Raw genomic sequence first — 20279 nt, 5'->3', positions numbered from 1 at the left:
ATTGTAAAGGAAGCCTGATGAAACTGAAATTGTCACATGACTCCTATCTTGCCCCTGATTCATGGAATTGGTAGTGTTACAACTCTCCCCGTGTTACAACCATCCCCGGTCTCCCCTATACTTCTCATCCAACCACAATCAAATTCACTCCATCCGGATGGCGCGATTTATCTGGATATTTTTTTTTTCTCAATTATGACAAGCCAGAATGAAAACAAGCCGAAATAAAATAGCAGTACACTCTAAAAACTGCTGGGTTGAAAACAACCCAATTTGGGTTATTTTGACAACCCAGCGCTGGGTCAAAAAGGGACGAACCCAGCGCTGGGTTATTTTAACCCAACCAGTTGGGTTATCATATTTAACCCAGCCTGCTGGGTTGCCTTTTTTATGGTTTAAAATGACTATATTGCAGGGTTTCAAAAACCAGAGCGGGTGTTTTTTATCACTGTATTTCAGAAGGAAAACTACTGTATTTAGAAAATGTTCGATATCATTTCGCATTTGCTTGATAAGGCAGCATTTGTGAGCTCAGCACCGCTCTGCAGCCGTTACCGGAGAAACCTACCTCTCCCGCTCTTAGCGCCTCCTGCTGGCAGAAAATAAACTCGCAGAGTGCAGCCATGTGGGGAAACAATGCATTTCTACGTTAAAATTAACCCAAATTGAGCTAGCCATTAAACCTACAAATGTTGTTCATTTTAAATATCACTTTTACACACAAATAATAATTATCAAAAGGAAAATATTTATTAAAAACAAGAGAAAAGTCAAAAAGTAACATGTTAGAAGAAATGCAGAAAAGGATGGCATTAACAGCTACAGAGTTCATAAAGCATTGAACATTTGATGAATATAACTTAAGATCAAATTGGACTTTGTTCAATTGTATATATTGTATAAAAATATACGAAAACACATACAATAAATTTACAATTAGTTAGTTTTTTTCCCCAACTATTCTGGCATGACAGTACACAAATAAATCACAACATTAACTTTGATATTATAACATTTAACAGACGCATGTGTGTGTGTGTGTGTGTGTGAAAGAATGTGAGCAGGTGTATGAATGACAGAGTGTAAACTCTTCTACTAAACACACAGAAAAAGCATTTAACTTTTTTTTTTTTTAACAAATTATACACTTACAGTTTGTTTCATAGTCCATGAATACAGATCATGCATCACGGTCAATTTTCATGATCTCTTTAGCATAACTGATGTTATCATGAAGAAACCCCATCAGCACAGCATGTGACATCTTCTACATCATCCAGGGCAGCGTCCTCCTTTAAAACCACCGCTGCATCAGTTTAGGGAAAAGAAGATTCTCCTCTCTGATCAGCATTCATCCAGTCACCGCTTGCTCTTCATCAGTGGCCTGAGAGAAACACATATGAAAAAATTTAACATTTAATTAAACTATCGATTTTCAGGTAGAGGTGTATTCACATCCGTAAGGATAGGTAAATAATCGGTGTTAAAGTTTCAACACTTTGTGTGGTTGTTTAATGTCTGTCTATCACAGCTCTCATGAAGTCTATAATGGCAGCACTAGTGTGAGGGCAGGTGATATTGTTTGAATAAATATCGCTTTCAGAAAGCTTCTTTACTGAAACATTAAAACAGACATGACATTCACATACCTAACAATATTCATGTACATGGAGGGCTGCTCTTCAAACCGTTAGTTCAACAAATAATTAAAATGGTCATAATTTACTCCCCCCATGTTTTTCCAGACTCATACAAACACTGCTCATTTTTTGGAAAGCATATGAATATATTTAATATTCTCTTTTTGTGTCCTCCATTGCTGGTCTGGGAGACCAGTATTTTATTTTGAACATACATGTTTGCTATCATATAATTTAAGATGTATTGATATATAAATATCAGAATAAACTTCTACAATAACTCTATATTTATGAAGCTTGAAAATACTGATTATCTAAACTATAAATGGATTAACAAATATTATGAGAAAACTAAAAATATATTAATTTATGTTGTAAAGACAGACAAAAGTCTTATAGGTTTGGAATGACTTGAGGGCAAGTAAATGATTTTTTGTGTGAACTTTACCTCTAAGAGCGAAGACCAAGAATGATGACTCTCCAAATCAGACAAGACAACTCCAAAGTTGGTTTGATTTCTGCAATAAAAAACACAGACATCAATGGTCTTAATGAAATGAGCACGTAATCACACTGTTGTTGCATCAAAATGTGAAGTAAACCGGCAGGAGACAACAGAAAAATTTATTTTCTAAAAATAACTTACATAAAATCTCAAAGGAATGATGCTCTCCCATGTCTCTTGCTTTTAACATCTACAAAAACAAAAAACAAACATTATTTTACTCTTAGTAAAACACAACAACAACAACTGATAACATGAAATTATGAAGTTTACTTGCCTTAAACGATCTTTCCCTCTCTTCAGAAGAAGCTGAGAAAACCACCTCCTCACACAAGCAGACTCCAGTTAGTTTGAGTTCTGCAAAGAGGGACATCAATGGTTTCAATAAAATATTAACATATATATATATATATATATATATATATATATATATATATATATATATATATATATATATATATATATATATATATATATATATATATATATAAAATCACACTGTTTTTGCATCAAAATGTGAAGTTAACAGGCAGGACACAACATAAACATTAATTTTCAAAAAAAAAAAAAAAGTAATAATAACTTAACTTAGATCAGTCTCAAAAGAATGAAGTTATCTTGTCTCTGGATTGCAACATCTAAAAGAACAACAACATTATTTTAGTCTTAGTAAAAATAAAGATAACGATGTTATTCTGAAGTTTACTCTCCTTAAACCGTCTGTCCCTCTCTTCAGAAGAACACCTCCTCCTCATCCTCACACAGGTCTGTGACTCCTCACACAAACAGTTTCTGTGTCTTTAACTCTCAGCGCGAGGACAATGAAGACACAAGCTTGACAAGTCTGAAATATTACATGTAAAACATACTTTTAACAGTTACCACTTCAACAGCCTCAAAATATTTATGCCAGTCTTTACTACACAATGCCGTTTCCTTTAGGAGACAAACATACATTCAGTTTAACCGCGAAAAAAAAGACAAATTCACATGAGCGTAACCATGACCATAACCGTCTGTTAACGCCTCAAAAAGTACAGATAATGTAAAATCTTATGTAAATATGACAAAATACATTCACAGACGTTATATTAAAAGTACATCCTCCGTTCAGTACCGTTACATGAGGCAGTTAAGACCTCCGTGTCTGAGGCGAAAACCGCGTCCGTTTTTTTTTATATATATAACGTTAAGCTCCTTTGTTTCCGCCTTTCATAAAACCTTCCGCCTTTCATACAACCGGGTAAACAATAAAAGATAACTTTACTTTCACTCGCTTCTCGCTTCTATCACGCTGAGAAAATGGCGGCTGCTCGCACTGGAGACGTACAATCTTGACGTGACGTGCGTGCTCTCCTTCACGTCCGCGTCCTCAACCCAGACCCGCTGGGTTAAAAAATTTTTTTTTAAAACCTTATTTTCAACCCAAACTTGGGTTAAAACATCCCAAAGTCCTATCCAACGGCCTCAACCCAGCAGTTGGGTTGAAAAAACAACCCAGCGTTTTTTAGAGTGTAACGAAGCTATTTTTAAAATGTAAGGAGTAGAAAGTACAGATACTTGCATGAAAATGTAAGGAGTAGAAGTAAAAAGTCGGCTGAAAAATAATTACTCAAGTAAAGTATAGATACCCCAAATTTCTACTTAAGTACAGTAACGAAGTATTTGTACTTCGTTACTTGACACCTCTGGTTCTTATACCCCAGTCCCTTGAGGGAACTTAAAGGATTAGTTCACTTCCAGAATAAACATTTCCTGATATTAAAAAAAAAAAAAACTTTTTTTTTCTTCCAACTTCAAAATCGTCCGACATGATTGTTTTACCCTTTTTTTCATTATGGGCATTTGACTTTCATTGCATGTTTTCCGCCTACATCACAAGTGACCTTCCCTTTGACTATGTAATGCGTGAAGTCGAGCTAGTGCAAGACGAGCATCTTTGGTTAAAAAGTAGATAATTTTGTATTTTAATTTCTTTAAGAAAATGACTGATCATTTAATTAGATAAGACCCTTATTAGTTAGACCCTTTGAAGCTATTGTAATTTGAACCTTTAGCCTGTTGGCCACCAGTGAAGTCCATTATATGGAGAATAATACTTGAGTGTTTTCCTCAAATCCTTAATTTCTTCACGAATGAAGAAGGATCAAAATAACACCTTGGACGATATGGTTGGGGGGTGGTGTGGGGTGAACAAATCATCAGGAAATTATTATTCTTGAAGTGAACTAATCCTTTAGCAGAAGCATATGTCTCAAGATCCTTTTGCTCTCTTCTCAGCTCATTTGAGGTACTGCTGTTCTTACCTACAGTCTTGAATGCAGTGATGGACAGCTTTCTTTCCTCAGTCGACTGTTATTTGGATTTCATGTGTTTCTTTTTTGTGGATTTTTTTTATTGTGGTGATGGTTTTATGATAACAGTTTCACTGATTCAATCAAAAGTAATTTGATTATGTTGAAGAAACCTGCTGGTTAATTATGTTTTAAAGTATGGCTACTGGTTTGAGCTGGTCCTTAGCTGGTTATGAGCTGCTCAAACCAGCTTATAACCAGCTAATGACCAGTTTTAACCATCTCAAACACACCTAACCAGGGGTCCACCAGGGGTCCGAAAGCAACTGTGGTTGAAAGTTTTGTAGTCACCAATAGAGTTCAATGGAACTAACAACCATGGTTAGCTAATGACGCTTTTAGGAAACGCACCCAGCATATGCTGTTTTTTTTTACAACAGGGATACCTTTGATCAAAGGAATTCCAAATTTCGTGAGGCAGACGAAAACCTTCTATGATCAAATACAATCAACTTGTTAACATGCTCCACAGCACCACCCAGTGCATTTAGTTATGTGCTTCTTACCAAAACAAAAGTATCAAAAATAAACCAGATTATCAAAGTTTATTACAGCTTAGATTTAAATGAGTTGTGTTCGTTTGGTTTTGTCAACTCAAAACTTATTCTAAAACTCTGAGCTTGTTCAACTATCGCTTCATGCAATGGGTCACAGGATGCTACTGGCCTTTTCATGTAATTGGCAGTTGTGGTGCTCCATAATTTTCAGTGGGTGCTCCTAAATTTTAAGTTAGGAGCACCAGTACTACCAAATACCAAGTTTATTTTAAATCTGATTATACACTGATCATCCACACCATTAAAATCACCACTGCATACTGGGAAAAATGATTATTTCCAACCGTCATTCTAAAACTTTTTCTGAAATTAATTGTTTTTAGTGGTTGTGAGTTAGGCTTGTCAGTAAATGGCAACTGTTACAATTGGCCAATGTAATTTCATAGGAAAACATGCAAACACCCCAGAGAGATGAAACACACACTAAACCAGATACTATATTAACCGGTGTTTTTAATATTGGTATATTGTATCACTTCTTCTGTATTTTGTAAATGCAAAACTATAAAAACATCTTGGGTTACGACTGTAACCCTTGTTCCCCGAGAAAGAGAATGAGAACTGTGTCGTATGACACTTTGGGGGAAGCCCCTCAACGTAGTGCCTCTGAAGTATGAATGAAACTAAGCCAATCCTGATTGGTGTTGCGTCATGACGTAATGTGTGACGGCATATGCGGAAGCTATAAAAAGGACGTAGGCACACAGAGACAGCTTCTGTGATGAAGCAAGCGCTCCCAGGCAGGGGGAGGTTTGGCGAAGGGACGCAGTTTCGTAACCCGATACATTCCCCTTCGAGGGAACATCGAACTGCGTCAAATGACACTTTGGGGGAACAAGTACCCACTATGACACAACGAGCCCTGCCTGTCCTAGTATGAAGCTGCGCACAGGCACACTTAGGACGAGAGCACAAGGGTGCCAGGTGTCGATGGAATGTCCAGGCTGTAAAATCTAATAAAAGTGTGAGGGGTGGCCCATCCTGCTGCATCGCGGACCTCCTGGATGGGGGCCCCTTAGAGGAGGGCTCTAGAGGACTTCATGCCTCTGGTAGAATGAGCCCTCACGGCCAGAGGTGAAGGCAAATTGCGCACCTGGTAGGCCATAAATATAGCTTGGACAAATCAGTTGCTAATGGTCTTTTTGGAAGCAGGCAGACCCTTCTTGGGCGACCCGAAACAGACTAACAACTGGTCTGACTTCCGCCATGAGGAGGACCTCTGGATATATATTTTGAGAGCTCTGACAGGGCAGAACAGGTGAAGTCTCTCCTCATCCGCCATCACGTGAGGTGGAGGATATAATGCCTGCAGGACCGTAGGCTGTGCCACATTAGACGACACCTTGAGACCGGCCGAGAAGCGATCTTGGAGGAACTCCAGCACTGAAGCCACTGGGCAGTTAACTGGGTCCATCTTATGCTCTCTGCACCAAACGGTGAAAACATTCCATTTTAGGCCGTATAATTTCCTTGTGGAGGGAGCTCTAGAGCTGAGTATGGTCTCCACCACTCCTGTTGACAGGCCGGCCTCTCGGTACTGTGCACCCTCAGGGGCCAGACCCACAGTTTCCATAGTTTGGGCAGATGGGGGGGGCGGGGTTGAGTATTGAGCCCTCTGCCTGTGTCAGCAGGTCCCTCCTGATGGGAAGTTCCCATGGAGGGCTGTCCAGGAGTAATATTATGTCTGAGAACCATACTCGGGCCGGCTACAATGGGCCTACCAATAATAGACTGATGCCGTTGTGACGAACCCTCTCTAGAACTCCCGGGGGCAAAGTGATTGGGGGAAAAGCATACAGATGCAGCCTCGGCCACATCTGTACCATGGCATCCAACCCCAGTGGGGCTGGATGTGTGAGGGAGAACCACAGTGGACAGTGAGTCATCTCTCGAGGCACGAATAGATCCACATCCACTGGGGCCGAAACTCTTCAGGATGGAGTTTCCATTCCCTGGGCCTCAGCCCCTGCCTCGACAGGGTGTCTGCTCCCTGATTCTGATTCCCTGGGATGTATGTTGATCTGAGAGACAACAATGTCCCCTGGGACCAAAAGAGGATCTGATGCGCCAGTCTGCATAGAGGGCGAGACCTCAGACCGCCTTAATGGTTTATATAGGCCACCACACAAGGATGTGATGACCCTTGAGATCCGGCAGGAAGCTCCTCAGAGCTCGGAACACTAACAACATTTCCAGGCAGTTTATATGCCAGGAGGATGATGGTCCTGCCATAGACCCCTCGTAAAGCGGCCGTCCATGACCGCTCCCCAGCCCATGAGGGAGGCATCGGTCGAGACGGCTTTCCGGCAACATGACGCTCCCAGCAGGAGACCTTGGGACAGAAACCAAGCTCTCTTACACATAGATAGGGAACCACCACTGCAAGAGCCTCATGTGCAGGAGACCGAATGGACTGATATTGGATGCTGCTGCCATGAGACCTAACACTCTCTGAATATGTTTTACAGTGATGGCCTGGCCTAGCTTTATCCTGGTCACCGTGGCTAGGATGGATTCGATCTGTGCAGGAGACAATTGTGCCTGCATCGTGACTGAATCCCACACCACTCCCAGGAACGTGGTTCTCTGGGCTGGTGCCAACACGCTCTTTTTCGTGTTGAGTTTCAACCCTAGGCTCTGGATGTGGGCAAGGACAACATCTTGATGCCGAACTGCCAGCTCTTGTGACTGGGCTAGAATCAGCCAGTCAGTCATCGATATAATTGAGGACCCTGAGACCCTGAAGACTCAGCAGTGCTAGAGCTGCATCCATACACTTTGTAAATGTGTGAGGGGAGAGAGCTAGGGCGAATGGAAGAACCCGATATTGGTATGCTTCACCCCCGAAGCCGAACCTCAGGAACTTCCTGTGAAATGGAAGGATGGAAATGTGGAAGTATGCGTCCTTCAGATCTATGGTGACAAACCAATCCTCGGATTTAATTTGGTTCACGATGATGGGAATAGTAAGCATCTTGAACCTTTATCTCCTCAGAGACCAATTCAGGTGCCTGAGATCTATTATTGGACGCAACCTCCCATCCTTCTTGGGAACTAAGAAGTAGCAGCTGTAGAACCCGGACTCCCCTGTCTGGAGGAGGGATACATTCTATAGCCTCCTTTACCAGCAGAGATTTACTTCTTGTTCCAATACCCGACTCTGCTCTGCGTTGAGTCACCACACTACAGTGCAGACCACCCCATTGAACTTTGGTGGGCTGGAATCGAAATGTAGTCTGTACCCCTTTTGAATGGTGCACAGAGCCCAAGGAGAAATATTCGTGAGAATTTTACATGCATCGAAATACTCTACTAAGGGGACCAGCCTCTCGAGGCTGGCTTCGGGTATTAATTGGGATTCGTTCTTGGCCCGCTGAAGCAGATCTCTGGCAGGGTTTGACCGAAAACAACCTAAATCACACATAGTCCATGCACTAATGTGAACAGTGATCACCAGTACCCTGTCATGCTCCTGTCAAGGTAAATGTCAATTTTCTTTGCTCAGATGTAAAACATATAGGGGTGGTTTCCCAGACAGGGTTTAAAGGTCCCATTTGTCATGCTTTTTTTGAAGCTTTGATTGTGTTTACCGTGTGCTGTATAACGTGTTCATTTTTTGTGTGTAAAAATTTCACACAAATCTGTATACCGCTGTTTTCACTGTCATAAAAACGGGCTGATGTCTTCCTTGTTCTATGAAGTCCCTCCTTCAGAAATACGTAACAAGTTCTGATTGTGCCAGCGGTTCCTGTGTTGTGATTCGACACCAGCTTAGGGCAAGCTTCCCTCCTAGAAACGCTATTGGGCTAGTTTTGAGAAGCAATGGGGCAGGATTTGTTTTGAAAACCTGGCAATCCTGATCTGAATGCACATGCTGGAGATGTACTTATAATCACAGGAGCGTTTTTACTGACGAGATGCGCATGAAAATCGCAATTCGATATTTTTGCACAGCCCTAACATCTAGTTAAAAAGGGTAAACAGCATTGCCCTTTGTGTAATAAGTTACAGAAACTGTAAAACGCACCAACTTAAAAAAAATACACTTACCGGTTGTGGTCCATAAACAACACCTTCTCCAGACAAAGAGCACAACTCAAACGCAACTCTTCCTCTTCTCCGTGAGAGCGCAACAAGACCACGTATGTATTCATGTGGGTGGAGGTTAGTCAAAAAACGGTTTTAGTGACATAATTACTGCAGGAACTAAAGGGATGTAGTCCAAACGGATCGTTTATTGTAGGCAAATTCTGTTAAATAAAATATCTCGCTTAGTATTGAATTGAACTTTGAGCTTTAGAATTTTACAGATATTGTTTATACTCTTAACAACAACATTACACACTAACTAAAGTTTAAAACATGGGATCACATGGGATCTTTATTCACAAACAGGGGTCGTGGCCTTGTTGCGCGCCGACAGAGAAGATGGAAGAGCTGCGTTTGTGTACGACATGTTGTTGAAACACTGTTATTTTCATCGTGGAGTCTAATCATCTTTGTTTGGCCTTCCCAGGGATGCTGTACTTGGAGATTAATGGTTACAATTTATGTTTAACTTGGTTCCCGAAAGCACATTTTTGCTGAGGACAGCTTGCTGAGGTCAGCTTTCTCTATCTCTATCAGTGTCACAGTGTGTCTGGTCTGTGTATCACTGGGTGTCCACTAGAGGTCTCACTTCCCCTTATCGTCACTGTTCATTGTTTTCAGCTGTTTTCACTTACATCGCTTGCACTTGTCTTTAAATACCTGGGTTGTTTCTGTCCTTGTTACGGAGTCCTTGTTTAATGTCTATGCGTTTTACATGTCCGTCAACTCTTGCCCTTGTCTTGCTTTGCCTTGCCCTCTCGTTGTTTTCTGTGTCGCCTCACATAACAGAAGGACTCCATCCACAATGAGATCCAGCGGTATGCCATTTCACGCTTCTTCCCCAGCCATCGAGCGGGAGAGAGGCGGTTGCTTTGAAGGAACCCGCCTGGTCGTGTTTCCAGGGGAGGTCGTCGAGGAGGAGGTGGGCGAGAGGAAGCACAGCATAAGATGTCCGCAGACCCAACGCCGCTGCGGTGCATAACCACCAACCCCACACCACGAGGCCAGATGGAAGCCAGCCTCACCCCACAGGGCAAGATGGCTGCCAGCTCAGCACCAACGCCCGAGATGGCCGCTGACACCCTTCTCGACTACTTCGAGATGCTATCAAGGATCCTAGAAGTTCAAAGACGGTTCACGTCATGGCTGCTAAGCCAGTGCCTCAGCACAGGATGGCCGCCAACCCAGCGCCACAGCACAAGATGGCCACCAGCCCAGAATCACAGCACAAGTTGGCCGCCAGCCCAGCGCCACAGCACCAGATGGCTGCTGAGCCAGCGCCTCAGCACAAGATGGCCGCCAACCCAGCGCCACAGCACAAAAGGACCGCCAGCCCAGCGCCACAGCACAAGATGGCCGCCAGCCCAGTGCCACAGCACAAGATGGCCGACTCAACACCTGATTCGCCAGTCCAGGTGCCACCGACTCGCCGTCATAGAGGACGGAGGACGAGGAGACTACCGTTCCTCAAGGCCTGGAGAACGTTCCCGAGCGGGCCGCTGTCATCCAGGAGGACGTTCCCGAGCGGGCCGCTGCCGTTCCGGTGACCGAGGTGGTGTCCGATGCCGAGGCGGTGCCCGAGGCTGTTCCTGAGGCCGAGGTGGTGCCCGATGCCGAGGCGGTGCTCGATGCTGTTCCAGAGAACGAGGTGGTGCCCGATGCCAAGGCGGTGCCCAATGCTGTTCCGGAGGCCGAGGTGGTGCCCGATGCCGAGGCGGTACCCAATGCTGTTCCAGAGGTCGAGGTGGTGCCCGATGCGGTGCCCGATGCTGTTTTGGAGGCCGAGATGATGACCGATGCTGTTCCGAAGGCCGAAGTGGTGCTCGATGCCGAGGCGGTGCCCAATGCTGTTCCAGAGGTCGAGGCGGTGGCCGATGCTGTTCCAGAGACCGAGGTGGTGCCTGATGCCAAGGCGGTGCCCGATGCTGTTCAAGAGGTTGTGGTGGTGCTCGATGCCAAGGCGGTGCCCGAGGTCGTTCCCGATGCGGTGCCCGATGCTGTTCTGGAGGCCGATGCGGTGACCGATGCTGCTCCGGAGGCCGAGGCGGTGCCCGAGGCGGTTCCGGAGGCCGAGGCGGTGCCCGAGACCGCTCCCGAGGCCGATGCCGAGGCGGTGCCCGAGGTCGTTCCCGATGCAGTGTCTGAGGTCGCTCCCAATGCCTTGACCGAGGCGGTGCCCGAGACCGTTCCAGAGACAGTGCCCGAAGCCAAGGCACCTCGGGTCTTCACAGACAGTCCAGAGTCTAGTCAGATTCCCACAGGTTCCGGTGGACTCTCCGGAGTCGAGTCATGTTCCAGTGGACTCTCCGGAGTAGAGTCACAGACAGTCAGTTTCCAGGAGGGTAACGTGCTCTCAGCTGCTGTCGAATCACAACACAGGAACCGCTGGCCCAATCAGAACTCGTTACATATTTCTGAAGGAGGGACTTTATAGAACAAGGAAGTCATCAGCCCGTTTTTATGACAGTGAAAACAGCAGTATACAGATAGGTGAATTGTGTGAAAAATACTGTGTTTTTTTACACGCGAAACATGAACACATGTTATATTGCACACTGTAAACACAATCAAAGCTTCAAAAAAGTGTGAATAACGGGACCTTTAAAGCACTGTGCACAAGCAGATTTGTATCCATTAGAATAATTGTGTATGATGCCGCCACATCATCCTAAAGTCAAAAGAATCAATGACGGTAATTCAAAAAATAAATGGTCTGTAACAGGGGTTTTCAAATGCGTGTTTTTTTTTTTTATGCCAAAGATCTCTCATATTAAATTTAGCTCAATAGGGCTTGGGCGTCATGATGTCATTACTTGGCGTGGCCGCCACGTTGGTAACCTCCTTTACTGCTACTCGGGCTACTGCGCAGTGTTTAGACATACTCCCTCTCATCCGTGTGTCTTAATTTGATTAATTAAAAATCTATTTCAACCATGGTAAACTGTTGCTGTATTGTGGGGTGTAATAGCGCAACATATAATCGCCATGGGGAAAATAAAATGAGAATAGATTAACTTGACACCCCTTTCCTGCTTGGAGGCGCGACCACGGAGACCATAACATCTGAATATTCATTTATATAGCTTAAGTCAACATTGAAAATAAGGGAAATTTCTTGGGTTACTCATCCAAAATACGGGAAATTTCAACATTCATCTTTTTGTTGCTATCCCTCTGCTGACATAAAAAAATTACAAAACTGCTGCATTAACTAACGTTAAGCAATTTGTGAAGCTAGGTCTAACGTGACTTTAGTTACAGATTGGCGTGAAATCGTGCTCTCACAACAACCACGCTATCTTAAAAAGCCCGACATCACGCTAAGGTTGCTTTCAAGTAAGCAAAACGATGCTTTGAAAACAGCTGTTTCGCTGGAAGGGCAAGGAGTAGCAACAGGACAACAACACAGAGACTTGAGAGGTCCGATTGAAGAGCTAACGGGATATTTTACAGGAAAATACCCATCCATTTGTGAACTGTACATGATACTTCAATGACTTGTAACTTCGGAACTATTCTGAAGTGTAGGCGTTCACAAAACAAACAAGGTAGCCGAAGATATCTGTAATGCAAAAGTGCGGCAGCAAGTCTCCGTCGGTACTCCACTATTTGTTGGGAATTTCATATGGATACAAACCGTTAATAGTGCCGATTTTGTCCACATACCGGTCCCTGGCATCCATATTTAGCATATCCCTATAAATCCCACAACATTTTCGCGATTTTAACATCTTTTTTTCTTTCTCTCTACTCATCTCTTCTCGTTCAACTTGCTGTATGTTTACATTCGCGAGGCTAGCAACAGGGCCGCCACGCCCCAGAATGCAACTCGGTGCCCAAGCCCTATTAAATAATTCAGTTTAATTAAACTGTAAATCAAAATGATAAATAATAAAGCAAATTGTTAAAATATTAACAGCATTTTTTGTTTTTTACTTTGTATTAAAATAAAGTGTATTTTTTCAGACCCAATATTAGATTAAAATTTGTTATATAAAAGAGAAAAACTGATTTATTTGTAGTGCTTTTAACATAAGAATATTATTCCAAAGCGGTTTTACAGTGAACTTAGACATCCTTAAAAATACATTTTATACACAAACCCAAGAACCCTCTGAGACCTTCTGGAAGCCAAATCTGAAAACATCCAACCCTACAGTACTGCATTTCACCAGTTACATTAATTAATTATGCTTTAAATAGGACTATACTGGTCTAACCTAGCCCTAGCTTGTTTACTCACCCTACCTTCAGTCTGATTCTTGAAATGTAATCTCAAACCATACATAAATGCCAAAAATGGAAAATAGTCTGACATCTGAACAAAAATAATTACCAGTGTCATACAGTGGGAATGCTTTGATTTGTGGCTAAAACAAGTACTATTAATTGGCTGGCTTTCACAACACATGGTATGCAGATTGAATAAATGCTGCAGAAGGAAGTGTGACAGTGTGCCATCACTAACAATGGCTAATAAGCGAGTTGTGCTTTGTCAAGGCATCGCTGACTATTGGTGTTATTGTTTGCAAGCTCCGTCTTGTGTTTGGTAATTTAAACTGCTGGTTGGGGGACTGAAAGGCATCTAATGGATTGTGTAGATTAGATCCCAGGTGTGATACTGTTGCAGTGTCGTCCTTGTGCCAGATGTTTTTCTCCTGAATTGCACTGGCCTCAGCCCTGAATGAAAAATGAGTGAATAAATATAATCTGATTTAGGCACAAGGACACAAGCTGTGCTCACATAACGTACTGAATATTATCTCCTTAACTCTAATCATGTTTAAATGGAACACAAGGCAATTTTTGTTTTAATTAATAAATACTGTATTATTCTTTTCTGTGTCTAAAACAGCAAAGATGATTAGTTATATTTCATTACAACATTGTTTCCTTGTTTCCTCTCCCTATTATAAACAGCATGCATTTAGACTTAAACATTAAAAGCAAAAATCCTGTATAAAGGGACATCCTGAGCACCTCCTGTCTGACTGGCCCATGAATCTGCTCTCCCTCCTTTCCTCTGTCCTGATAATGAGAGACTGGGCCTGTGACAAACTAAAGGGTAATTACAGCAATAAGACATAGAGGATGTCACTGAAAAAGATTGGAGGTGAGGGGCCTCTCTGCTTTGTGCCAGAAGCTCGATGCTGATGTCCCCCTGATTCTACCATTCCCTCTTTCATCTCCTCTGCTCACCCATTAAAAATTCATTCAAGACCTCCAGACATATTTATGGGCAAATGCTTTGGTAGAAGTGGTAGTACTAAAAAATTCATGGTTACACTGGCTTCTAACAGTCCTGAAACCCGTAATTAATTTGATTGCCCACATTATACAATAAATTAATTGATACAATATTTATTTAGCTTTCTATGTTGTCATCTCGATAAGTGCCAATCAAATAAAGTTTCAAGACATGAACCAGTGTGTTTCTGTCTCATGTCTGTAACTAGATCTTTATCTGTTAAAAAGCGGTGCCTTTCTCCTCAGGGACAATTTCCAGAGTTCAGGAGCAAATTTTATATTAGAATTCATTTCCCATACAGACACTGGGGTAGTGTGCATTTTTACATGTTTTCTAAATCGCTTCATGCTTTACATGGAATAACAATAACATTTGTGCCCACAGGTTCAGATTTGATAGTGCATGACATGGAGAGGATTAAATTTCCCCATAGCCCATGTTAAAAAATGAGGTTTAACAAAACCTTGCCACAAGGCCCTGTTAGAGGGAGCTCAGTGCATGTGATCCGTGCCTGTGTGGACCTCATTTAATACTATCATGGCTTCAGCTCTTCAATGTCAAAGCACATCAGCCTAGAACACCATGATGCATGTTTGCTGATGATGGATGCTGATTTTTCATTTTAAAAATTTGAAGCTATTATTTAATGCTAATTTCATAACATTTGCTTTCACACAATGAAAATGAATGCAGACTTGGCAAGGACATCACATATATATATATATATATATATATATATATATATATATATATATATATATATATATATATATATATATATATATATATATATATATAATGCCTTAGTTGGGAAGGGTCAAACATACTGGTAGGTATGTAACAACATTACTTTTAAGTCATAAATATTAATTATAATATTTTAATTATATATTTTGCTGTTTTAATAAATGGTCTATATGAGGTATTGATTATCTGATCCGTAGTCAGGGATGTAGATTTTTTTCTCAGGAGCAGGGTCCTGTATAAGGTGTGTAGGTGGCATTTGGGCTTTATTGCAAAATTGTCTGTTCATTCTGACTATAAATAATGATACTCATACTTTTATTTCAACCATTTCATGTTTGTAAAAACTTGATTGGTTGGTGTACTACACATGACAAACAGGCATTGATTAATTATATAATAATATGTGTATTTTTACCTAAATCAACACTCTAGCTTTGATTAAAAAGTTTAAAAACTGTGATTGATTGATTTATGTTTTCCTGTCACTGAGGAAAACAAAATACTGAAATTGCTGCAGTTCCTGAAACAGCCATGTGGCTTCTGAGCCAAGGTTCTTGACTGCTGTTGTAAACATAATTGTGGTTAAAAAGGCATTATGGCAGTGACGTCTTAGAGATTGACAGATGTGTAAAAATGAATTGGAATCTTTAACCTACTTTTGTTTTGTACACATTGTCATATGTAAAGTAAGTAGTAGTATGCTTTGAATGGTTTGTTCAATTCCTTGTCAACTGAATTAACATTGAATGATCTAAACATCATAGATTAATTCAACAATTTCAATAACATTTTTAGACAAACTAAAGTTAAATATGACACAAACTAAAGCAATATGATAATTGTGTGAGAGGAATTAAAAATGTAGCTTTGATGTCATATCTCATTCACACTTCACAACTGCTTTTTAGTGTTTGGTTTATTTCCTCATTTAAAGGTATGACTATATGTTTGGAAGTTGAGATTGTCCCATTTTTTCCTATTGTGATGTATATAGAAGTGAAACAGCATCTGAAATGAGAGAAAATGCAGGGTGGGGCTTGATTTCGTCCTTCGTCCTTGAGTTCCATGAGAGAACATTTTGGAACAATATGACCTATTAATAACCTATTGAAATAATTTTCATTTTAATTCAGTTTACTAAACTGAATTGATCAGTGAGGGTGTACTGATTGTGTATGTCCTCATGTATATTGGAAATGAGGTTGAATGTAGTTGGCATTCAGCTCTCTACCTGTGTAAATATAGCAACTTGGCACTGACACACTCATACCCAATCTGTCCCAGCATGCCTTGGTAAAGAAGGGCATAGCCAACTGAGAGTTGGTACAAGTCCAGTTCGGTGCCAGATGTGTGCTGGAGGGGAGGGCAACGCAGGGTTAATGTTCATGCAATAGAGACTGCTTAGCACTGTCAAGGTCCATTCACCCTCTCGCCCTAGCACAGGCCCTGTCAGAGGCTCAACTGGGGTCAGCAGTGACATTAGTCTGACTTCTGTTTTTCATTAGCTCTGTTAAACACAGGGGCCTCTCTTTAAGGATTACTTACAAATTGGTCATTTCCTATTCCATTCCTGGTCGTGTTCTATTGTATGTCCCAGTTATTCAGAATCCAGTTAAATTTAATTTCAGTTTAATTTCAGTTTGCACAGCTTCATTATTATTATTAATAATTTTTAATGTATTTATTTAAAATTACAGTCTGATTATTAATAGTTGGGGGAAAAACATGAAAATCACATAGTTTTTGTAATCATATATTTCAACATTTGCTGAGACCAGGCTACCAAATAAAGATAATTTTGGACATTACCTTAAAGAGTGCTACAGACAGGTAATAATTTTGTTTGTCACAATAGCCTTCTCAAATTAGCACAATTTTATGAATTTTGAACCCTAAATACAATTGCCAGAAGTGAAAATCTACATGTAGGCTACAGGCAAACTACAGGCAAACTAAGTCAGATTAGTTTGTAGATGACACCAGCTGATGAGCTTGGAACCGTATCAAAGTCCTGCCCTATTTTCCACAGACGCAATCGCAAGAACACAATCATGTCGCCAAACCCCATTTTGTTTTTAGCTCCAACCTTAATTTAACACACTTGAACCAAAGTAATCAAGGTCTTCAGACTGACTAGAAACTTCTTGGCACATGTGTTGGAGCTGGTTGTTGGTTAACTCTGCAGGATATCGGCATTCCAGTGGCAGGATTGGACACCCCTGAACTAAAGGCAAAATTATTAGGAAAAAAAAAATGTTTTGGCTTCAATTTTAAGGACATGCGTTGCACAGTTAAAGTTTGATAGTAGAGACATTTAATGTCCCCAAACACGACCTAAGTAAGTGACGTGACATTCGGCCAAGTATGGTGACCCATTCTCAGAATTCATGCTCAGCATTTAACCCATCCAAAGTGCACACACAAAGAGAGCAGTGAACACACACACACTGTGAACACACACCCGGAGCAGTGGGCAGCCATTTTTCTTTTCATATTTTTTTTATTGCACACTTTAACTGTGAATTAAAAAGCGGAAAATCCCAAAATGAAAGTATAATCAAAATAGTGAAAAATAAATAGATTAAATATAAACACTAAACACAGGAAATGGCGTATCCTGCAGGACATGTATTTTTTAACCCTTTAATCAGTCCACAATAATCACAGTAATACGCAAATTCTTTTTTCCACACATTTACCCTGAGTTCATGTCTGTTGTCAGGTGTGGTTGAATCCATGACTTCTCCATCTGTGCAGTGTGACATCATTGCTGCTCTGAGACTGAGCCGCTGTCTGATGAAAGGTACCACACGCTGAGCAGGAAGGTGTTAGAATGATGATTGCCTCCTGACCTGCTTGTGCCCTCCATTCCATCCACACTGAAAGCCTGTTTCCCACTCACCTGTCTCTAAATGGGTAAAGTTGTCTAATCACTATGTTCCCTTTGGTTTCACATCTTTGCTGTCATTTGAACCCTAACTCACCTAAGTGCAGCGGCCCACCATTCTTCCAGCTCAGAGAACTTGTCATAGCTCAGCACCCAAACCACCCCCTCTAGAGCAGACACCACATCTGTCCTTTCCAGTGGCTTGTTTGATCAAGACCTTTGACAAGACGAGAGACTATAACATTTCACAGACCTTTCCGAAGAAGACCTTTTTGAAGTTGATGCTGCAGATGACCTTAATGTGAAAAAGGTAACCCAACCAGTTCAAACTTTCTGTTACATTGCACCAGCGCATCCTCCCATACACACAATTTAATATGACAAAGAAATGCTATCACTAGATCATATCAAGTCAGGTCATGCTGACATCTGTTGCTAGAGGTTACATATTACCATTCTTAATGGTTTTGTCATTGGATGCTAATACTTTAACGTCATCTTGTAGTCTCTCTCTCTCTCTCTCTCTCTCTCTCTCTCTCTCTCTCTCTCTCTATATATATATATATATATATATATATATATATATACATACATGTCTGACAATGATTATTGCCTTTTCTGAGATACATATTTAGCAAATTTTACAAGAAAAACTGTAGAGAACCAATGTCTCAAGTGGGGGTTCATGCACCACTTTACATGTGTGGCCATTGATAAGATGATGCACTGCAATTCAATTTACACCACTTAAAGATCAGTGTAAATTATCTGCATGGATATGTGTGAAAGGAGGAAAAAAAAAGAAAAGTGGCAAACCTCAGGAGCAGCACATCTCAAACCAAGACCGTCTGTCGTGTGATTACTCTAAACTAAAGAAGTGAAGATTAGTGTTTAAAGAAGAGATAGCCTAGCTCTCTGCAGGGCTTTGAACTGGTAAAGCTCTTTGTTTGACTTTCTAGATTTAGAGTTCTTAGCACTTTTAGAATGCAAACGCTATCCAAATAAGGATCAAAACTAATTATACTTTTCTTTCAAAGTAATAGAAATGTAAAGAAGATCGGAGTATGCTGTGTCCATTTTTACTTTAAGATTAATATTTGGAGTAAAACTAAAATGTCTAATTATATTTCAGTATCTCTGATATAACAACTGAAAAAAAAATCCAGTTATAGCGGTAAAGTATATTGTTTAGGTTTCTTTGTGTTTATTTAATTTAATGTACATTTGGCCACATTCTTGCTTTGAATACAGTTTGTGAGATGTTCTGTCATGCAGATAAACTATAATATAAAGATTATATGGCCTTTAAGGACCAGACTTCATGGAGCACATCTCCAAAATATTCTCATAAGTACAGTATGTATTATGTAAATAATGTTCTGCAAAATAAGACTTGGGATGGAATTTAAATTAGAAATTTGATTCATATTCTAAATGTCATGTCATTTAATTAGTTATTTGAAACCTGTTTGTAGGAAATTTACCAATATTTATAATATTTTCAGACTTAGTAACATTTACTTTTACAATTCATTTTACCTGCCATGTAGAACATTTAATTGACACTTTTTTGTTTGTGCATCTCTCTGAGATTTAAGAAACGGTGCACAGATCGCTAGATTAATGGACCAACACAACATATGTACTGACATATAATTTCTCACTCTCCCTGATATTGATTGTTATTTTGGTTATTATTAGAAGGCAGTAATCTTAAACCCTATACCTCTGAAAAACTATAGAACAGGGAGCACAGTTTTAAGGGTTTTGGGTGAGAAGAACAGTTTTTCTTGATGGAGATCGATCCTCAAGGAGTGCTAACAGAAAGATTCCCAGATGATACTAATCTAATGATACTAAGGGTGAAAGAATCCCTCTTACGATTGCAACTAAGTTCAAGTCCAAAGAATAAATTCAAAAATGCTAGTTAGGCCGTTTTATAAACTATTTTCCTTTCAGATGTTTCAAACAAACATGCAATGTTTGACAAAAAATATGTATTGAAAATATTGGAACTGTAAGCGTGGTCTTACTGGACATCAAAACACCTACAGTGCCTGTACAACATGTGGCCAAATCAGTTAATGTAATTGACAGTTTAGCACATCATGAAATTAAAAAAAAAGTCATGGGGCCCTATTTTAACGATCTGAAACGCAAGTGTCAAAGCGCGAAGCGCAAGTAACTTTGTGGGCGGGTCTCGGCGCTGTTGCTATTTTCCCGGCGGGATAAATGGCTCTTGCGCCCGGCGC

At 40.8% G+C, this 20279-nt stretch overlaps 1 long non-coding RNA gene across 1 annotated transcript; it reads right to left on the bottom strand.

The window, feature by feature from the left end:
- Positions 1-746: 746 nt before the first annotated feature.
- LOC128015546 (uncharacterized) lies at positions 747-2479 on the bottom strand. Its single transcript, XR_008183945.1, has 3 exons — positions 2287-2479; positions 2089-2158; positions 747-1384 (listed from the first exon to the last, which is right to left on the bottom strand). It is a non-coding gene; the product is annotated as an uncharacterized LOC128015546 (long non-coding RNA).
- Between the last annotated feature and the right edge of the window lie 17800 nt (positions 2480-20279).

Source organism: Carassius gibelio, chromosome A6, assembly GCF_023724105.1.
Source record: "Carassius gibelio isolate Cgi1373 ecotype wild population from Czech Republic chromosome A6, carGib1.2-hapl.c, whole genome shotgun sequence".
Taxonomy (NCBI): Eukaryota; Metazoa; Chordata; class Actinopteri; order Cypriniformes; family Cyprinidae; genus Carassius; species Carassius gibelio.
The sequence above is the reverse complement of the archived record's forward strand: the minus strand, read 5'-3'. Positions and strand labels throughout refer to the sequence as shown.